Source organism: Rhinolophus sinicus, linkage group LG07, assembly GCF_036562045.2.
Source record: "Rhinolophus sinicus isolate RSC01 linkage group LG07, ASM3656204v1, whole genome shotgun sequence".
Classification (NCBI taxonomy): domain Eukaryota; kingdom Metazoa; phylum Chordata; class Mammalia; order Chiroptera; family Rhinolophidae; genus Rhinolophus; species Rhinolophus sinicus.
Window position 1 is genome coordinate 15,768,947 of NC_133757.1, and position 19,457 is coordinate 15,788,403.

Genomic DNA, 19,457 nt, shown 5'->3' on the forward strand with positions numbered 1-19,457 from the left:
TATCAAGAAATTAAACAGAAACCCCATTAGTAATGTTGACAATATTCCCCACACACATGAAATATTTAATGAAAATCAGGAGCGAGGGAGTTGAATTTGGACAAAAACAACCTGTGTAAGATGGATGTTCTCTGAATGCAAATGCAGGTTGTTTTTTTTCTAAAGAATAGAAATATCTTCCCTTGCAAATACCCAAGAGCTGTCCCTTGTTTTGCTTTTGGTGACAGGGAAATATCGATTTAGTAATTTCCTGCCTTAGTTGATCCCTCCTAGAATGGGATATCCAGAGGTCTTCTAGAAGTTAGAGGACTTTCTGAATATGGACGCAGAAGGGTGGAGCCAGCCCAAATGGTTGGTACCATCTACAAAAGAGCTGGAAGTGTGAATGGCCCAAATAACCCTTACTCTTCGATGGATGAGTGGACTCCATCAAATTGAAAAGAAAATGGTTTCTGCTAAACTTGAGTATAGGCAGCTGAAGGAATTGCTTAAAATGGGGACAGGTCAAGGTCCTACTTTGAGTACATCTCACCCACTATCTTTTAAGTCTGTTGGACCATTCCATAGAGAGAAATAAGAATACTTTAGTATAGTGGTCCTCTACCCTGACTGTACATGAAAGTCACCTGTAGACTTTTGAAAGGCCTTGTGTCTAATCACAATAGACCACTTAAACCAACATTAGCAGAAACAACCAAAATATCCTTTTTCGATAGATGAATGGATAAAGAAGTTGTGGTATATATACACAATGGAATACTATTCGGCGGTAAGAAAAGATGAAATAGGAGCATTTGTGACAACGTGGATGGATCTTGAGATTATAATGCTAAGCGAAATAAGTCAGACAGAAAAAGCAGAGAACCATATGATTTCACTGATATGTGGTATATAAACCAAAAACAACAAAAGAACAAGACAAACAAATGAGAAACAAAAACTCATAGACACAGACAATAGTTTAGTGGTTACCAGAGGGTAATGGGGCAGCGGGGTGGTAGATGAGGGTAAAGGGGATCAAATATATGGTGATGGAAGGGGAACTGACTCTGGGTGGTGAACACACAGTGGGATTTATAGATGATGCAATACAGAATTATACACCTGAAATCTATGTAACTTTACTAACAATTGTCACCCCAATAAAATTTAATTAAAAACAACAACAACAACAACAAAAAAGCACAACAACATTAGCTTGTGGGACAATCCAGATGTCTGTATATTTTTTTATATACCTTCACACAGGGTCCTGTCAGGTTGCAGAAAACAGAAACAAAGAACTTAATTAAAATAATTTTTAACAAGTTAACCAGTTACTGAGGAAAGCAGGAAGCAGCTACTACCTCTAAGTGTGGGGAAAACAAAGGAATGAAATCAGGGCTATTAAAATTTAGAGCACAGAGAAGGGGCCCTGCAGAGCTGAGACCCTGACCTCTGAGGGGTGTGCTACCATATGTTGCCGGTACCTGACCTCAGAGGAAGGAGCTGGATGAGACCCAGACTTCAGAGGAACTGGCTTGCCAAAGCTTGTATCTCAGATATAAACGGTTCTAGGATTGTGGAAAAACTGGAAACTAAAACCAGCTGTTCCTACTGGAACCAACTGCTCTGGCCAGGATGACACTGATAGGAACAGAAAGCAAACAGGGTGGAGGACAAGCCCTTCTCCAAATTCCATCCTTTCAGTTTCCTCTAGTGCCCCCTGTTGGCAGAGCTGGTAAAGGGGAAATGCTGTTGGCGGAATCCCAACGGCAGCATTTCAAAACAGTACATAGGAGGGTAGGTGTAAAGTAAGAAACAAGAATTGGGGTGGCCGGGGTTAGTTCAGTTGGTTAGAGCGCGGTGCTAATAACACCAAGGTTGCTGGTTTGATCCCCGCATGGGCCACTGTGAGCTGTGCCCTTCACAACTAGATTGAAATAGATACTTGACTTGGAGCTGATGGGTCCTGGAAAAATGCATTAAAAAAAAAAAAAAAAAAAAGAATTAATAGCCAGCACCGTTCCTCCAAGTGGTTCTGTTGGGCAGGCAGGCATGAAATATTAAAAGCTATGACTTAAGACTCCCCTTGAGCATTCCTGGTTTGTTTTTGTTTTCTCCTCAGTCCCCAGTGAGTTCAACCTGCCCATGGTCATCAGCCTGCCCCTTTAGTCTCCATGTTTGCCCTTGAACTCTTGACCTTTGGGTTCCCCCAGTTATGGCTTAGATTTGGTCCATGGGTTCTCTCAGCTTTGAAGAACTATGGCCCTCATTGGCCCTACAAGGACCCAACGCTAGGCAATTAAAAGCAAGGGACTGAACTACAATGTCCATGGAGTTTGTTTTGGCTCATATTTTCAGGGACCATATTTCCTGGAAGCAGCCAGCTCTGGTCGTCCATCACCACTTTGTGTTGATGGCCATTCCCAACAGTGGTCTGCTGCCATTGACTTTGGTGAGAACCTAAATAGAAAAAAATCTGTTATCCTATGAGTTGTGGTTGAACAAAAATATTACCTCTCAAGTTATGCTTTTGTTCTCTGGAAACAATGATTGGGTTCTTTCTATTAGTTGTGGGGTTCCTCACTTACCAAACTCCCAACCAGTTAAGTCAGAAGAGCAACAAAGCTAGTCCTTCCCATCATGAGGACCTCCCACGTACATGACAACACTATAAATCCCCATTCGAATCATTAGAATGAGTGTCAGCAGGCTTGAATCATTTATTTAATACATGTATACTCAGCACCTACTATAATCTAGGTAGTATTCTAGGGACTAGAGATACAGCAGTGAACAAAGCCAGTTACTGCCTTCATGGAGGTTGCTTGGGAAGAAAGATAGTAAGTAAATAAATATGTAAACGTATAATGTACCAGATTAGTTATGTATTACTGTGTAACAAATTATCTCACATTTAGCACCTCAAAAAAAACAAAGATGTATTATCTCACAGTTTTTGACAGTCAGAGCCCAGGATCAGAGTTGTTGGGTGGTTCTGGCTCAGGGTCTTTCATGTGGCTGTAGTCCGGTTGTCATGGGGGTTGTGGTCTCATCTGAATATTTGTCTGGCTTTGGGGGATCTTTTTCCGAGTTCACTCATGTGACGTGATCGTGAGGCTTTGCTCCTCACCATGTGGATCTCTCCAGAAAACTGCTCACAAGTTGGCAGCTGGCTTCTCCCAGAGTGAGTGATCTAAGAGAGAGAGAGAGAGTGATCAAGACGGAAGCCATGGTATCTTTTATTACCGAGTCTAGGAATAGAATATTGCTTCAATATTCCATTGTTCCTAACCCTGATAAAATGTGGGAAGGGACTATAGGATGGCCTGAAAACCAAGAAGTAGGGATTCTCAGGACTGTCTGGGAGGCTGGCTACCATAAGTGGCAATAAGTTCTGTGGAGGAAACAAAGCAGAGGAATATTATACAGAGGGCATGGGTCTGGGGTTACCATTACTCTTGGTACAAGAGGAAATGAATAAATTTACTTTCTCTGCAGTTATTTTTAGAAATTCAGCTTGAACTCCTCTTTAACATTACATTTTTTAAATTAAGCATCAATTATCTTTTGTCTAAAGCAAAAAATTGTTGGACATGGGTTCATATAGCTACTTGTAGCATATAAATATACCCCTCTGCTGCTCTGTCAATTGTATTGCCTACAGACACTGTTAGTTTGTGAAGCACCATATGGAACAAAAATATGTGGCAACTTATTGAATGGGAACATTTTGTGAGAAAATATTTTTGTTCCCATGCAGCAATGTTGCTACTAAATAGCTTCTAAATTGGTAAAAAGAAAAAAAAGAAGAAAGGAAAAAACCTCAGAGTGGCAATAGAATACCCTAAGGAGACTAGAAAGCATGCAAAGCAGTTATATTATTTTATAATGAAAACCAGATATGAGTAATATTATTTCTTCATACCCTCCTTTCCTTTGGCAATCATTTCTTTCTAAATATATGTCCCTTGTCCGATAAATCACATGCTCTGATTCACCCATAGCCCAGGACCAGAGGCAGCCACTTACACAAAAGGACAGTTGGTCACTCACAGAAATATGTCTGTCTTGTGTTTGGGAACTGAACCATCATTCGAACATCAGTAATGTCTCCTCCTGTGACTCCAGAGGTCTTGTCTGGCGTCTAGTTTAGGATTGCTCCCAAATTTCAGCTCTGAGAACTCAAAGTACCAAAGCCACAGAAAGTATCATGTGCTTAGGAGTCATCTAAGCATCTTGATAAACACAGGTTCTGGTTCAGAAGGTCTGAGGTGGGGCCTAATACTCAGCATTTCTAATGGTCCTCAGATCATGCTTTGAAGATGCTAAATAATAAGATACTAAAATAGGTTTGGAGAGTCCAAAGTTTACCTGTCTGCCTACTTCTGTAGATGGTTTGAGATTTCCTTTTTCCTTTTCCTTTTTAAAAAATCATCCTAATGAGGGATCCCCTAATAATCAAGAAACAGTTTTATTAACTTGCAACATTCTTAAACCATTTATTATCCACAAGATAATTTACATTTCAGGTCTCTGTTCTTTCTTTATTTCTTTTTCCCCTCCTTTCTCCCGCCTCCCCCTGCACTCTGGTTCAAGCCGTTGTTTCTCAGTCTAGTTGTGTGGGACCCAACTCGCTGGCCCATGTTGGTATTATGAGCCTTGTGCTCCCCACCAGCTGAGGCAGTGGGTTGCCAGTCATGGGTTGGCAGCTTGCAGCAGCTCATGGCAGCTCTCGGGGGCTGCCGGCCACTCATGCTGGCCACCGGCCACTCATTGCAGCCCACGGCAGCCCACGGCAGCACACAGCAGCCCATGCTGGCAGCTGGCCCCTCACGCTGGCCACAGGCCGCTCCTGGTAGCACATGCAGCACACGGACAGCCCCACAGCGGCACATGCCAACCTCCGGCTGCTCACGGCATCCCAGCTCCAGGGAGAGCCGTTGTTCACAATCTTAGCTGTAGAGGGCGCAGCTCGCTGGTCCCTGTGGGAATCCAACTGGCTGCCTTACGCATTAGGAGCGCCGCACTCCAACCACCTGAGCCACTGGGCCCGACCCAGGTGTCTGTTCTTTCAAAAGCTTAGTTTGAAAAACATGTTCCACCATACATTGTTAAAAAATCTTTTTTCAGTTACAGTTGACATTCAATATTATTTTATGTTAGTTTCAGGTGTGCAGCATATGGTTAGACATTTATATACTTTATACAGTGATCCCCTTGTTCAGTGTAGTACCCACCTGGCATTATATACAGTTGTTGAAACATTATTGACTATATTCCCTATGCTGTACTTTACATCCCCATGACTATTTTGTAACTACTACCAATTTGTATTTCTTAATCCCTTCACTTGTTTTATTTGAACGAGCAATGCCAAGGAATGTATAATTTAGATTTCAATACAAACTAAATCCTTACTTCTACCCCCACATCAAATATTCTGTGTTTCAAGTATTTCCAAATTGGAAGTGAACAGCAACAACAAAAAATGCAGTCATTAAAAATAAAATTTAAAACTTATATTGAGAATCCCATACAAAATTCCAGGTCAGCTCCACTCTCCTGTGTTCCAGCTACATGAGAAGAATGGGGGGATTTCACCGATGGTTTGTTTTATTTGTCTTATTTCAAGATTTATTATTTTTACATTTTAAACTTTTCTTATTTTATATTTCATTATTTTATCATTTTAAAATAATGACAATACTTGTTGATGTAACACTGATACTCAAAGTAATACACAGTGTGTGCAGGGTTACTCATGAGTCTTTGGCCTCTGTGTCCTCAAGTTATCTTATCAAGGTCTACAAATGTAACATATAGTGGCTGCAGGTTGTTGGCTTTTGTTTGTTTGTTAAAGATTTCTGAAAGTGCAAAAATGTATGGGAATGAATAGCCCTGGCTTGTATCTCTCAAGCAGCTCATCCCATGCCCCCTCCCTACTCCACCTCACCCTCACCCCCATAGCCCTCACCCTGGTCTAAGTAGAAACGTAGCACCTGTATCCAGAAGGCCTTGGAGACCCACTGACTGGATCTCTGCAGCAGCCAGACCCAGCGCGGCATTCTCCCATCAGCAACTACCAGCTATGAGTCCTGTTGGTCTCCAACTCATCATGTCTCACAGCTCTCAAAGCACATAGATTTCACAGACAACTCACAGGGTGAATTTGGATGTTTTTAAATGTCTATACTTAGTCTATTTGGAGTAATCACAGCGTTCCCATCTCACTTTGGTTGTGAGCCTCAGTGCTACCTAAGAGATGTTGGGAATACTTCTGACTTCTGAATATTCAAAAGGAAACCCAACAGTTTCCTGCCTTTGGTCAGCGACAGACTCTTCATACCTGTTATCCTCCTCTGCCTGCTTTCAGTTGCTTTTAACTATTTTCTAAATAGTTACAAACTGAGTGAATGCAACTTCCTCATATATAAAATGGGTTTATCTTGGGATTTGAACAGGTGAGCAAATAATGTTTTTCTCCTCCAAATAAGAATCTGAGTGAAATTAAAACAGACACGAATCAAATTAGAGGGTCTACATCAGCTTAATAACTGGTACTTCTGGACTTAGGAATGAAGCATGGATCTACATCCAGTAATTCCTAATTTTTCACCCTTTCCAACAACTGAACCAAATTCAGACAAAATAGCTAGACAGTCATAATCATCTACTTTCCCCAAAGGCACTGTTGGCATGTTTTGCACTTGGTTCTTTGAATTCCAAATCTCATACTTTTCATGCTAAATCACTTTGCCTCGAGTAAGACTGGAAGACAGTTTTGAACCTAGATTTGTTGGAACTGGTCTGAGTATATTCCCAGTACGTCACAATTATCTGTCTTAAAACTTTTTTCTTGGCCCAAACATGAAGACTTTAGAAAAAAAAAAACACATGTTCAGAATCAACAAAGAAGACAATGGGGATCAGAGGATGAGATCACTTCCAAAACAAGAAGAGGAAACAGGGACTCTATGGCTTCAAATCAACTGGGAAAAGAACAGTGGGCCAGTGGGTGTGAAGCGCCTTGGCACCCCACCAATGGGAAAAGGGAACAGCTTCTTCTGGTGGTAGGAGTGTGAGACTGGAAAGGTCTGTGATGGAAGCCTGGAAACATGAGGACAGAGGAAAGGGTTCCTCAATCAGATACCACCAGCACCACCCCTTGTAATTGGTGAAATCATTAAATGAGATCAAGGAAATGAAGCACCAATCAGAGAGCCAGTGACCACTTGTGAGTGTTTTCTTTCCTTCCTTCTCCTCCCCCCTCCAACCTGCTTTAGAAAATGAGAAAGGCCAAGTTCTGTAGCAGCTCCCCTGAGACACTTTCCCCAGGGCAACCCCATCTACCTCGGTCTGCTTCCCTGTCATCTAGGACAGCTGCACATCTAGGTTTCCCCAGGGCAGGCTGGGCTTACTGTGTGGTCCTTGTGTCCTGCCCACTTTAGCATTTGCTGGACGAAAGAAGCCTGGTTGGGTGATACTTACACAGCCACCCTCTTTCTAGCAGGGAATTTTTAGGCATAGACATCAAAGATTCTCCTCCCCTTCCTTCCGAATCACTGCTCTTTCTTGCCTCTTCTCCCATTCCTTCTCAAGCTCCTTCACTGGGTTCTTTTTAATAAAGGTCAGCATTTCCCCACTGTGGTTCCTTTCTCCTTTCTTATTTCCTTCTTCCTGTCCTCTCTGGATGATCCCACCCACTCTAGGTCTTCAACTACACAAACTGCATTTGAGCTGACCTTCAAATCTCCGTCTCCTGCCCCGAGATCCTGGCTAACGTCTCCAGCTACCACACATCCACTTGGATTTACTTTGAACATCACAGAGGCAACTTCTTTTCTTTTCTTTTTTGTTTTTTCCTTTTGTGTTATTTTATTTTTCTTTTATTTTTTATGATTTTTTTTATTTTAAAAATTTTATTAAAATATAGCTACCATACAATATTATGTTAGTTTCAGGGGTACACAATAGTTATTCAACATTTATATATTTAAAGACTTGATCACCATGATAAGTCCAGCAGCCATCTGACACTGTACCACACTGTCACAGTATTATTGACTATATTCCCTATGCTGTACTTACATCCCCATGACTTATTGTTTTATACCTGGAAATTTTGACCTCTTATTTTGCTTCACATTTTCCCCCCTTTTTAAAAATTTCAATTACAATTGACATTCAATATTATTTTATATTAATTTCAGGAATACAGCATAGTGATTAGACATTTATGTAATTTAAGAAGTGATCCCCCTGACCAGTCTAGCACCCACCTGGCACTATAAGTAGTTATTACCATATTATTGACTATATTCCCTAGGCTTTACTTTACATCCCAAAGACTATTTTGTAACTACCAGTTTGTACTTCTTAATCCCTTGATCTTTTTCATGCTGCCCCTAACCCCCTCCCATCTATCACCCCAACAAATCTAGTACCCATCTGACATCAATACATAGTTATTACAATATTATTAACTATATTCCTTATGCTATACCCTGTATCTCCATAACTACTGTGTAACTACCAATTTGTACTTCTTGATCCCTCCCCTTTTCTCATTACCCTCAACCCTCCTCCCATCTGGCAACCATCAGTATGTTCTTTGTATCTATGAGTGTGTTTCTGTTTTGTTTGTTAATTTTGTTCTTTAGATTACATATATAAGCGAAATCACATTGCATCTGTATTTCTCTATCTGACACTCTGCTCACAGTACCTTCCATGTCCATCCATGCCACTGCAGATGGCAAGAACCCATTCCCTTCCATGGGCTGAGCAATCAGTATTCCAGTGTATTTATGTACCACCTACTCTTAACCCAGTCTTCCACCATCAGACACTCAGGTTTTCTTCCTATCTTACCCATTGTAAACAATGCTGCAATGAACATATGGATGCACATGTCCTCTTGAAGTAGCATTTGGGTTTCTTCAGATAAATACCCTGAGGCCGGATTACTGGGTCCTTCTTTGTCTCTTGTTCTAGCCTTTGTTTTAAAGTCTATTTTGTCTGGTGTAAGTATTGTTACCCTAGGTTTTTTGTTTCCATTTTCATGAAATATATTTTTCCATAATTTTACTTTCCATCTGTGTGTGTCTTTCAATCTGAAGTGGTTCTCTTGTAGGTAGAATATGTAAGGGTTTTGTTTTCTTACCTATTCAGCCTTCCTATGTCTTTTGATGGGAATATTTAATCCATTTACATTCAAAGTAATTGTTGTTAGATATGTAGTTACTGCCATTTTATTATTCATCATTTTGATCTTTTTTTTTTTTTTTTTTCCACCTTAAAGAAGTTCCTCTAACATTCCTTGTAATACTGGTTTAGGAGTGATGAACTCCTGTAGCTTTTCCTTGTCTGGGAAGCTCTTGATCTGTCCTTTGATTCTAAATGATAGCCTTGCTGGGTAGAGTAATCATGGTTGTATGTCCTTGCCTTTCATCACATTGAATATTTTCTGTCAGTCCCTTCTGGACTGCAAAGTTTCTGTTGAGAAATCAGCTGGTAATCTTATGGGAGCTCCCTTATAAGTTACTAGTTGAATTTTTCTTGCTGTTTTAGCATTCTCTCTTTGTCTTTAACCTTTGCCATTCTAATTATAATGTGTCTTGGTGTGGGCCTTTTGGTTCATCTTGTTTGGGACTCTGTGCACTTCCTGGATTTATATGTCTATTTCCTTCAGTCATTATTCCTTTAAATAGGTCCTCAATCCCTTGCTTTCTTGCTTCTCCTTCTGGTACCTTTATGATGTGAATGTTATTACTCTTCATGTTGTCCTAGAAGTCTCTTAAACTATCCTCCTTTTTTTTTTTTTGGATTCTTTTTTCATTTTTCTGTTCTGATTGGGTGTTTTCTGCTACCTTGTCTTCCAAGTTGCTAATTCGATCCTCTGCTTCATCTAGTCTCCTTGTGATTCCTTCTAGTGCATTCTTCATTTCAGTTACTGTATTCTTAACTTCTGACTTGTTCTTTTTTTATCATGTCTATGTCATTTTTTATGCTTGCTATCCCTTTGTTGAAGTTCTCACTAAGTTCCTTGAGCATCCTTATAACCACTGTTTTGAATTCTGTCTCTGGTAGGTTGCTTGCCTTTATTTTGTTTAGTTCTTTTTCTGGAATTTTCTCCTTTTTGTTTTTCATTTGAGAGGTATTTTTTTGTTTCCTCATTTTGGATGCCTCTCTGTTTGTTTCTATGTATTAGGTAAATCTGTTATGTCTCCCAGTCTTGACTGAGTGGCTTTATGCAGTAGGTGCCCTGGTGGGGTCCTGGCAGTCTCCTTGGTCACCTGCTCTGGGTGCTCCAGGAGTATCCCTTCTGTGGGTTGTGTGTGCTCTCCTGTTATAGTTGAGTTTTGATTGCTATTGGCACATCAGTTTGTGGGATTGACCCTCAGGCTGACTGGCTGTGGGGTTTGGTCACATCCACAGCTTACAGGCTGCTGTGTGGTGGGCCTACCCCACTGAGTGGGATTCGCTCCAGTGGGCTCTGATGTGTGTTGAGGCTGCCCTTTGGCTGTGCAATGTGTAGGGCTAACTGGGTGATGTTCTGCTGTGGGCTGAAGCCAACCTCCAAGTATGTTGGTTCTGGGGCCTCTTGCAAGGAGCTCTATTTCAGGCCCAGGTCTCCCACTGCCTGCGACCAGCTGAGGACTACCTGGTAGGAGCTACAAAGTGATCAGTGATTATTTGCTGCCTGTGCTAACCCTGGAGGTCTGTGGGAGATGCTATGCTACAAATTGAGCATGGCTGCCACCATTACCAGGCCTGGGGTAGCTCCACAAAAAGTCAGGAAACCCCGATGGCTGTTGCCAACTGCCAACTCCCTTAAGGTTCAGCTGCTGATAAAACCTTGTGCAGCACACGAGTTGGGTGAGGCAGAGTCTCAGGGAGTCACTAGAGTGGGAAGAATTGTGGTCAACAGGTTAATGTAGACTCAGGTTTGGTGCCAGTTCTGAGCCTGAAGCTACTCAGCAAAAGTCTCAGAGCTCACCATGGCCAGCTGTTGCCAGCCTGGGTCCTACAGACTAATAGTTTTTCAAAACAGAATGCCATGCAGGTGGAACTGACTGCTCTCAAAGAAATTGCCTCAGGTGTTGGGCAAGTTGGGTGGGGCAGGGTCCCAATGAGTCAGCAGAGTGGAGCAGCAGAGCTCACCAGACCAATCAGATTCAGATCTGGCCGGTGGGGGAGGGTTCAACACAGGAAAGATGGCGCCCTGCCAGCTGCAGGGGACGAAGACGCCACACAGGAAAAATGATGACTGTCCTCCAGCCCTCACTGTGAAGCCACATACTTCAGTCTGCCCTCCGTATGCCTCCAATGTTCCCTGAGTTACTGTGCCTCTGCTGGAGCCCAAGGTGAGTGTCTGTGAGTGAGTCTGTGTGCAAGCCACTTAAGAGGATGTCTGGGTTCCCAGCAACCTTCCGTCCCACCCAGATAATTGTTTTTCACAGCCAAATTTTATGAGGGCTCTTTTTCCTGGCACCAGTACTCTGGGCTGGGGAAGGGAGGTAGGTGTGGGGTTGGGGTCTCTTGCTCCTCCAGGGGCAACCTCCACGGCTGACATACATTAGTGATGAAGTATTCCCATTAACCACAGGTCTGGGAATCAGGAAATACAGCCCCAGATACTCATGTGGCCTCTGCTTTGCCTTGTAAATTTGGACAAGTCCCTCCTCCAAGCTGTGTTTGGTTCTTCAGTCTGAACAATGGTCAAATAATAACTAAACGACTCTCCTAATGCTAGTAATGGCCACATGAGAAATAACTTGTTTCAGAGTCATTTCAGGTATAATGTATAAGTTGAATATAATGAAATATGTCCCTGTTGCTACTGTGAATTAGACTTTCTGGCTAAACATTCAGATGACTCTTTCATCGCAGTTACTTTACAATGAATGAGTGAAAAGATGATACATATGCAGAACATTCAAAGAATTAAACATACAGAACTCAATTTATAGTTTTGTTATTAAGTCATAAATATTATCAGTCAGTAGTTAGTAGCACTCCGATTTCAAATCTAGAGTTGCTTAGATTTTTTTTCTTTTCATAAATCTTTACTTTGAAGTCAGACCCCTCCCAGGATGTGACTTCAGACCAGCTTGTCTTCAAAAACTCTACCTAACATTTTGAGAAGGTAAAGAGGACAGCTTATACTACTGTGGTACTAGAATTCAATCTGTATTAGAATCTGTCCTAAGAAAATAATTTTAAATACAGAAAACTCATTATGCACTAAGAGTTCATCACAGTATATTTTTCTACAAAAGGAAAAAATGGAAATAACCAAAATGTCCAACAAGAGGGCCATAGTTAGATGAATTATAGTGTATTTGTGTGACAGGAAACATGCAGCCATTATATACTCTGTTGCAAGGATTTGTAGCAAGTAGGTTAAGCACTTGTGTTATGATATTATGTGAAAAAGCAGGGTAAAAAGCATGTATGCAATACAAGCACAAGAAACTAAGAGGTACACCTGTGTATCCTTTGCTTATTTCTATTGCTTCTCCCTCTGCAAGCTGGGAAAACTGGTGAAGGAGACCATCTTGGTTTTAGAAGTGGGGCCCTCCACCAAGAGCTTTTCATAGTCAGAACCTTCTCTGCCAGTTTGCCCTGTGGGGAAAAGATTTCAATACTCTCATATTCCTGGTCCTATTTCCTGTCTCTAAACTTTTTTTTAATAACTTACGTTTGATTACCAAAGTAATATATGTTCACTTGAAAATCTCTCCAATTTTAAAGTTCATTAACCACATCCAGTTTGAAGTGAAATTGGAAAATGATTCTTTTTTCAGCAACCAAAACTTTTGGCAGCTTGCCTCCAAATAGAGGTTGGAATTACATAACTCTCAGTTTCGCAGAAAAAAATTTTCTAAAAGGGCCAACTTCTTTTCTGTAAACCATCATTTCAAAGCAGCTTTTCAGCAGATTGTAAATGGATTTTACTATCATGGTGGTGTTTTCAGCATCCACACTTGAAAATGTGATATAATTTATGGCCTTTTTTAATGCCATGTAAGAGGTAGTGAATTATAGATAAACAAAGAGATTCTCCTCTCTCCCAAGAGGGCTGTTAGTGAATAATTACCATCAAGAGGTGAATAAAAAGAGTAATAGACAGTTAAGAAGAAGATGTAGGCTGGGGGGTGGCCATTTTCTCAGAGTCAGGAAGTAGGCTGGGTGTATCCACCTGGCATCAGGTGGCTGACGACTTCATCTCTGTCATATATATTCAGAGGCCTCTCTGTGGTCCTCATTGGTCTGAATAAATCTCTCCCAAGCCCTGCTGTAGACAGGCTTTCACACCACAGTAACCCAGCATGATAATTACAAATACAGATCCCAGGGTCTCACCCCAAATCTACTGAATTGCAATCACTGGAGTGAGGCTCAAGGTTCTGTATCTTAACAAAGTGCCCTGGTCAGTCTCATGCTCCCTTTACAGGAGAGGAATCTGAGGACTAAAATGGGAAATTGACTTGACTAAGGTCATACTGCAGGCTGGTGGCAGACCTCCCGACCTCCAGGTCAGCTCTCTTCTATGGGTGTATGGGGCCTGAGAAGGACAGACTTTGCATAAACAAAGGGCTAGATGTGACGGTTGCCCAAGCCAGAAACAAATTTGCTGCTGATCATTGGACTACCATTTCCCCAAAGTCTTCCTTGGTTCATAGAGGAGTCTCTCTGTCGTTTTTAGAGGGAACTGAAGAAGAAAGATGCAAGATAAAGCCAAGTTTCTGCAAACATATTTTTAGAAAACTAGTCCTTTACATGGTCCATGAAGAAAGAATTCTGTGGTCCAGGAAGTCACTGTCTCCTTTCCCCCTGCCTAGAATATTCTCAAGGGGTCACTTATATGAGCGTATAAAGCCACTGAGAAATCTTGCATTAAAGAAGCCCATTTAACTTTCCCCCTTCTAGCAGTCCCTGACTCATTTGGAAGAAATGCCTCTCTGTGGTGTGTGTGTGTGTGATAATTTTAACATTTTTGAGAAACTAGTGTCCTAGGGAAACCATGCAGAAGTTTCTTTACTCAAGTCCATGTCACAAGCCGTGAGCTGGCTGGAATGGTGGGAAAGGCACTAAATTTGGAGTCTGGAGACCTGGATTTTAGACTCCTCTCTGACAATTGCTAGTTTTGAGACCTTGGGAAAGCTTCTTGCCCCTTTTTACAACTGAGGAAACTAACACTAAGAGATACACACCCTTCCTGTCCACTCTCCTGGGTTATAACTGCCTACAGAATAGGTAGCACTATAAAAGTAAAGTGTCAGCATCTCTCTTTCTCCCCCTCCTCCTCCTCCCTCAAATGCTCATCACTGAAGAGGTCATTCCAATCCTGAGACCTCATCCTGTCTTTAATATCAGGGCCTTGACAAGATGACACCAGGAGTTGATTGTAATACAAATACACAATCTAAGGGTGACCAGCGAGCCCTCGAATTGCTGCAACATCTCTTGTCATTCCCAACGAACTCTCAAAAGATCGACTGTAGAAGGTATTGACTCAGGGATGGAACATTTCTCACTGAATTACAGGTCAGTTATTCACATAATTGATTTTCTTCTCTGGAGACATTGGCTTTGCTAATACGGTTCCCAGTCAGATGGCAGAGGACAGAACAGTTTCCCTGGGTCTGTGTTCCAACAGGTAGTTCTCTGCCCAAACACACTTCCACCAGTAGCAGCCCTCCTCTCCTCCCTAAGGGAGGGACCTCATTGTAAAGGAATGGGATGAAGGCTGGAAATGGTGGCACGAGGCGTCACACAATTACCTTCAGGAAATAGCCACTGATATGTGTCATGGGCTCTGGTGATATGTGACTCATCACTCATCTCTGGGCCCCCCCACTGTGTTTGGCATAATTCCTACCACCTCCTAGGGGCTTGAGAAATATTTCTGAATGAATAGAGGAATAAATAAAAGACCTGTGTTCTACAACACCCCAGCGTATTTCCTCTGTGTTAATAGGGCCTCCATGAGCCATCCTCACCCATGAGAGGCCACATCTTATCAAGAGGTTGAAAAGTTACTATAAGAGACTCATTAATACACTCAGAAAATCAGGCAGTGGAGGTCCAGATATGAGTAGAGTGTTCTCTGGACTGTCTGTGATCTCACTGTGCAGCAGGGGACATTTATTGAGCCGCGAGTAGTTTAGGATAAGGAGATGGCAACATGGGGATTTACTTTATTTCCCCCAGTACATTTTAAACCATCTTCAGGGTCATCATTAACATCACCACCATCCTCCTCCTCCTCCTCCATCTTCATCTTCATCCTCACCATGTAATCTCTGTGATGACAATGACTTTTTGTTTTGTTCCCTGTTATACCCCAAGCATTCAAAACAGCCCCTGGCCTGTAATAGGTGCTTTTGGAGTCCTCAGTGAACACTGAATAATCATTATCGATGCTAGAATGCACTGCCTACTTACTTACTTCCAGGCACCATGCCAAGTACTTCATAGTTTTGATTTCAACAACATGAACATAAATAGGTCCAGAAATGTCCTAAGTTGATGAAGCAGCACTTCATACCTAGGGTATCTGGCTGGAGAGAACACATTCTAACCCACATGCCTGCCCATTATGCCATCCCGGTCGCCTCTAATGCTTCTCTTTGTCCCTCACAGTTCTTTGTAGGACAAGTAGTGAATGTTGTCCAATGAATGAGAAGACAAGGTTCCCCACCAAATTAATAGCCCTGGGCTGTTGAATGTGTTACCCGGTTGTAATAATATTCCTCAGCTCTTCGTCTTCTCAAGGGAAAGAATTCAGTCGAGAGACAGCATTGAGTGCAGGTAAAGGAGAGTAAGAAGTTTATTAGCAAAGGCAGATACACTCCAAGATGTGGAGTGGACGATCCCAAGAGAGGAAAAGGCCTCTCCTTACATTGTATGAACGCTTTTATTTCTGTGGGTAGGATTGCCTCCCCCTCTGCCTTCTCTTTATCTCTCTTCCTCTCCTGCTGAGGTGCCCAGACCTCCCTTTTGGTTCTCAAGGTAGTTTCTGTCCATGTTCTTTTTAGGATTTGTTTGAGAAGATCAGTAGAACGGTCCTGACAAGCAGGGTATGTACTCTGATAAGCGGGATGTCTTCCTCCTTTCTCTGGCTTCTGACAACAGATCCCTTTGATTTAGGGGCATGTGGAAGCCTGGAATCCTGCTGGGCTAATAAGGCATTGCTGCCCTACGTGAGGGCAGCTGTAAAGGGTCTTGACTCAAATAGGAGCTACAGCAAGGGGCTTTCTAACCAGGGCTAAGTCTCTCCTTCTCCTGCTATGTACCTATCCTATCAAGTGTGTCTGTTAGCTGTGATCTGAAGGAGCCAGCACTTCAACTGTCCAACACCAAACCAGGGTTAATAACCGAAACAGGGTTGACCAAATGAGCATGTCAATGTTAAGCCCTGCCCAGCCAGGCAGCTAACAAGATATTTATTGAGAGGAAAATAAAGACCTTCAGAGAGAAATATGATTCACTCTGGCCTGTCTTTAAGTGAAAAACGGGTTGGATTTGTTAAGTTTCCCAAAACTGCACATATAGTGGGTGACAGACCTGGTATTTAAGCTAAGGAAGTCCTGTGTGCTTGCTCTGAAATTCTAGGCTAGTTTTCAGAGGGTAAATAATTAGCCCAACATCAAGCAACTTACCAGAGACAAAGCTCCACTCGCATCCAGAGTGCTTTCCTCTCCCCCTGCTGCTTGAGGAAGTTATTTATTAATATTGGAAAGGGTCCCAGGCATTTATCATCTGATAAGAGAAACCAGACAAACATAATACAGAGCTAATATCAAGGCAAGGCCAAAGTCTGGCCTTCAGTCAATTAATAAGATCTCCAGGCATAAAATATTGTTTGTGTTCAGAACAGAGAGAAAATCAGTTAGCACTGCATCCCCACTATGAGCAGACCTGTACCGAGAACTTAGTGCACACTGATGTTTTAACTGCCTTGGCAGATGCGTTTACTGCTCACGGAATATCTAGATGCTGCCCATATCCTTGCTCTTGTGCATTGAGGCAAAGCCAGGTGATTCATTTTGGATAATAGGCTATGAAGGGAGGTGATGCGTATCTGTTCTGGGCCAAAGCAAAAAGAGCACATGAACTTTCTACATTCCTTTTTTTCTCAGAAACATTCCAGGTTATGAAGCCTTTGTCAGCCTGAGTTCCTAAGTTTCTTTGAGGAGAAAAGCTTCCTGCTGAATTATACTAAATATGTATTATGGAGGAAAACAAAATTTTTATTGTGTGTTCAGGCACTGAAATTTTAGGTAAATTTGTTAATACAGCATGGCATAGCCTACCTAACTAACACAGAGGTCTGATATTACTTAAAAGAAGGACACACAAGGAAAGGTGAGGAGGAATTATGCCTTATTCAAAGGCATAATTTATTATACGCCTGATTATTTCAATTCTGCCAGGGAGAGACGACATGGGACGTGCGAGGGCCAGAATAGAGAACTCCCAGATCAGTGGGTGTGTGTTGGGAACCAGGGTTGGCTACAAATGGGTTGGGATAGACTGGGATGAGGCCAGAAAAAGCCCTCAGTGCCACATGCAGGGGTTAGAATTATAGCATGATGAGACTGGGAAGTGACTTAAAGATCATTTTACATTTGAGGGAAAGAATACTTTGCAACGAGGATTAAATTGTTCTCAGTCATATCACTTGGGCTTCATCCTATAAACAGAGCGGACACTGTTGGGTTTTGTGCAAGAGAATAACAGATTGAAGGTTCTGCTTTAGGAGAATGCAAACGGCAGTAGTGTCGGGGTAGTTGGCCTTTGGAGAAACTGAAGCCAGGAAGACAAGTTAGGAGGCCATTTCTAAGGCAAAGTATAGAAAGCTCATAATACTGAATGCTGGCCCTAACTCTCTGACTTAACTCATATAAAGACGGGATGACATTTTGAGATAAGAGGTTAGTTCTGAGGCAGGCCACACAAAGCCCAGGTCCCAAGATCCAGGGATGGGTTTGTGTCCAAAGGATGACCCCAGCCCCTAAACTGGAGCCAGTCTCTTTTCCAGGGCTTGACACGTGCATGTTCTTTGCAGAAGTCACATTCTGCTGTCCAGGAGCAATTAAAAAAAAAAAAAAAAAAAAACAACTAGAGACCAGCGCAACTATCAGCCTTATAAAGTTTTCTCCCAAGGAGTAGCTAGCTACCTTTGGTCTTTACTTATAGCTATGTGGTTCATTTGCTTATTAATTTATCAACCACTCGTTCATCCACAATAAATGTGCATTAGACACTATTAGGTGCCAGGAACATAGACTGTCTGGTGCTATCTCCCAGGAATGCAATAATGAGAAATAAGCCATGGTGCCTTCAATTCCTGATGCGGTTTCTATTTACTACAAAAGATATATTTTGTCAGTGTTTAATATCTAATCATAAACTGTGATAAGCGTGCTGAGCAAGAAGCACAGGGTACTTCAGAGGCCATAAGAGAAGGTCATGGTCTTCTTGTTCAATAAAGGAAGACCTTCCTGAGAAAATGACAATTAAACTAAAAACTAAGAACTAAGCTGAAACTCAAACCAGGAGGACACACATGTCAAGTGGAGAGAAAGGTAGTCTTTAAATGCCGTCAGGAAAGGCCATGCCATTTGAAGTTCAGAGAGTCAGGGAGAGTCAGGAAGAATGAGACCGAAGAGGTAAAATGGTTTCAAATTCCTTGCCATGACCTCCCAGGCTGCATGACTGGACCTGGCCTGGGAACAACAGGAAACCTTGGGCTGGCTTGGAGCAGTGATTGAAGAATGCACTGTAGATTTGATGTCAGACTAGCTGACGGGGTGGACATGAGGGAGGCCAGACAGTGTGGGGATAAAGTGGTAGGAGTAAGTGTGATTATCCTGGTTGGGGATAATAATGGTTTGCTTGGGCACTGGAGGAAAAGGTGGAAAGCGGGGATGGATTTGAATGATGTACACGACATGACAAGATTTTTTTTTTTTTTTTTTTTTTTGCCATGTCATAAAGAACTTTACTAAAAATTACAATTTATTAAGCTCTTGGATTTTTTTTTATTAAATTTATTGGGGTGACAATTGTTAGTAAAATTACATAGATTTCAGGTGTACAATTCTGTATTACATCATCTATAAATCCCATTGTATGTTCATCACCCAGAGTCAGTTCTCCTTCCATCACCATATATTTGATCCCCCTTACCCTCATCTCCCACCCCCCACCCCCCAACCCCCTTACCCTCTGGCAACCACTAAACTATTATCTGTGTCTATAAGTTTCTGTTTCTCATTTGTTTGTCTTGTTCTTTTGTTGTTTTTGGTTTATATACCACATATCAGTGAAATCACATGGTTCTCTGCTTTTTCTGTCTGACTTATTTCGCTCAGCATTACTCTCTCAAGATCCATCCATGTTGGACATGACAAGATTTGACAGTAGATTAGGAATGGAACATGAGGAGAAGGGGCCAA

At 41.9% G+C, this 19,457-nt stretch overlaps 1 long non-coding RNA gene across 1 annotated transcript in view; it reads right to left on the bottom strand.

Annotated features, from left to right (window-relative positions):
• Positions 1-2,846: 2,846 nt before the first annotated feature.
• The window catches only part of LOC141572789 (uncharacterized), a 55,533-nt gene continuing 38,922 nt past the window's right edge, over positions 2,847-19,457 (bottom strand). Inside the window, exon 5 of the long non-coding RNA XR_012498284.1 lies at positions 2,847-3,178. This is a non-coding gene — a long non-coding RNA (uncharacterized LOC141572789). The remainder of the gene's footprint in view (positions 3,179-19,457) is intronic.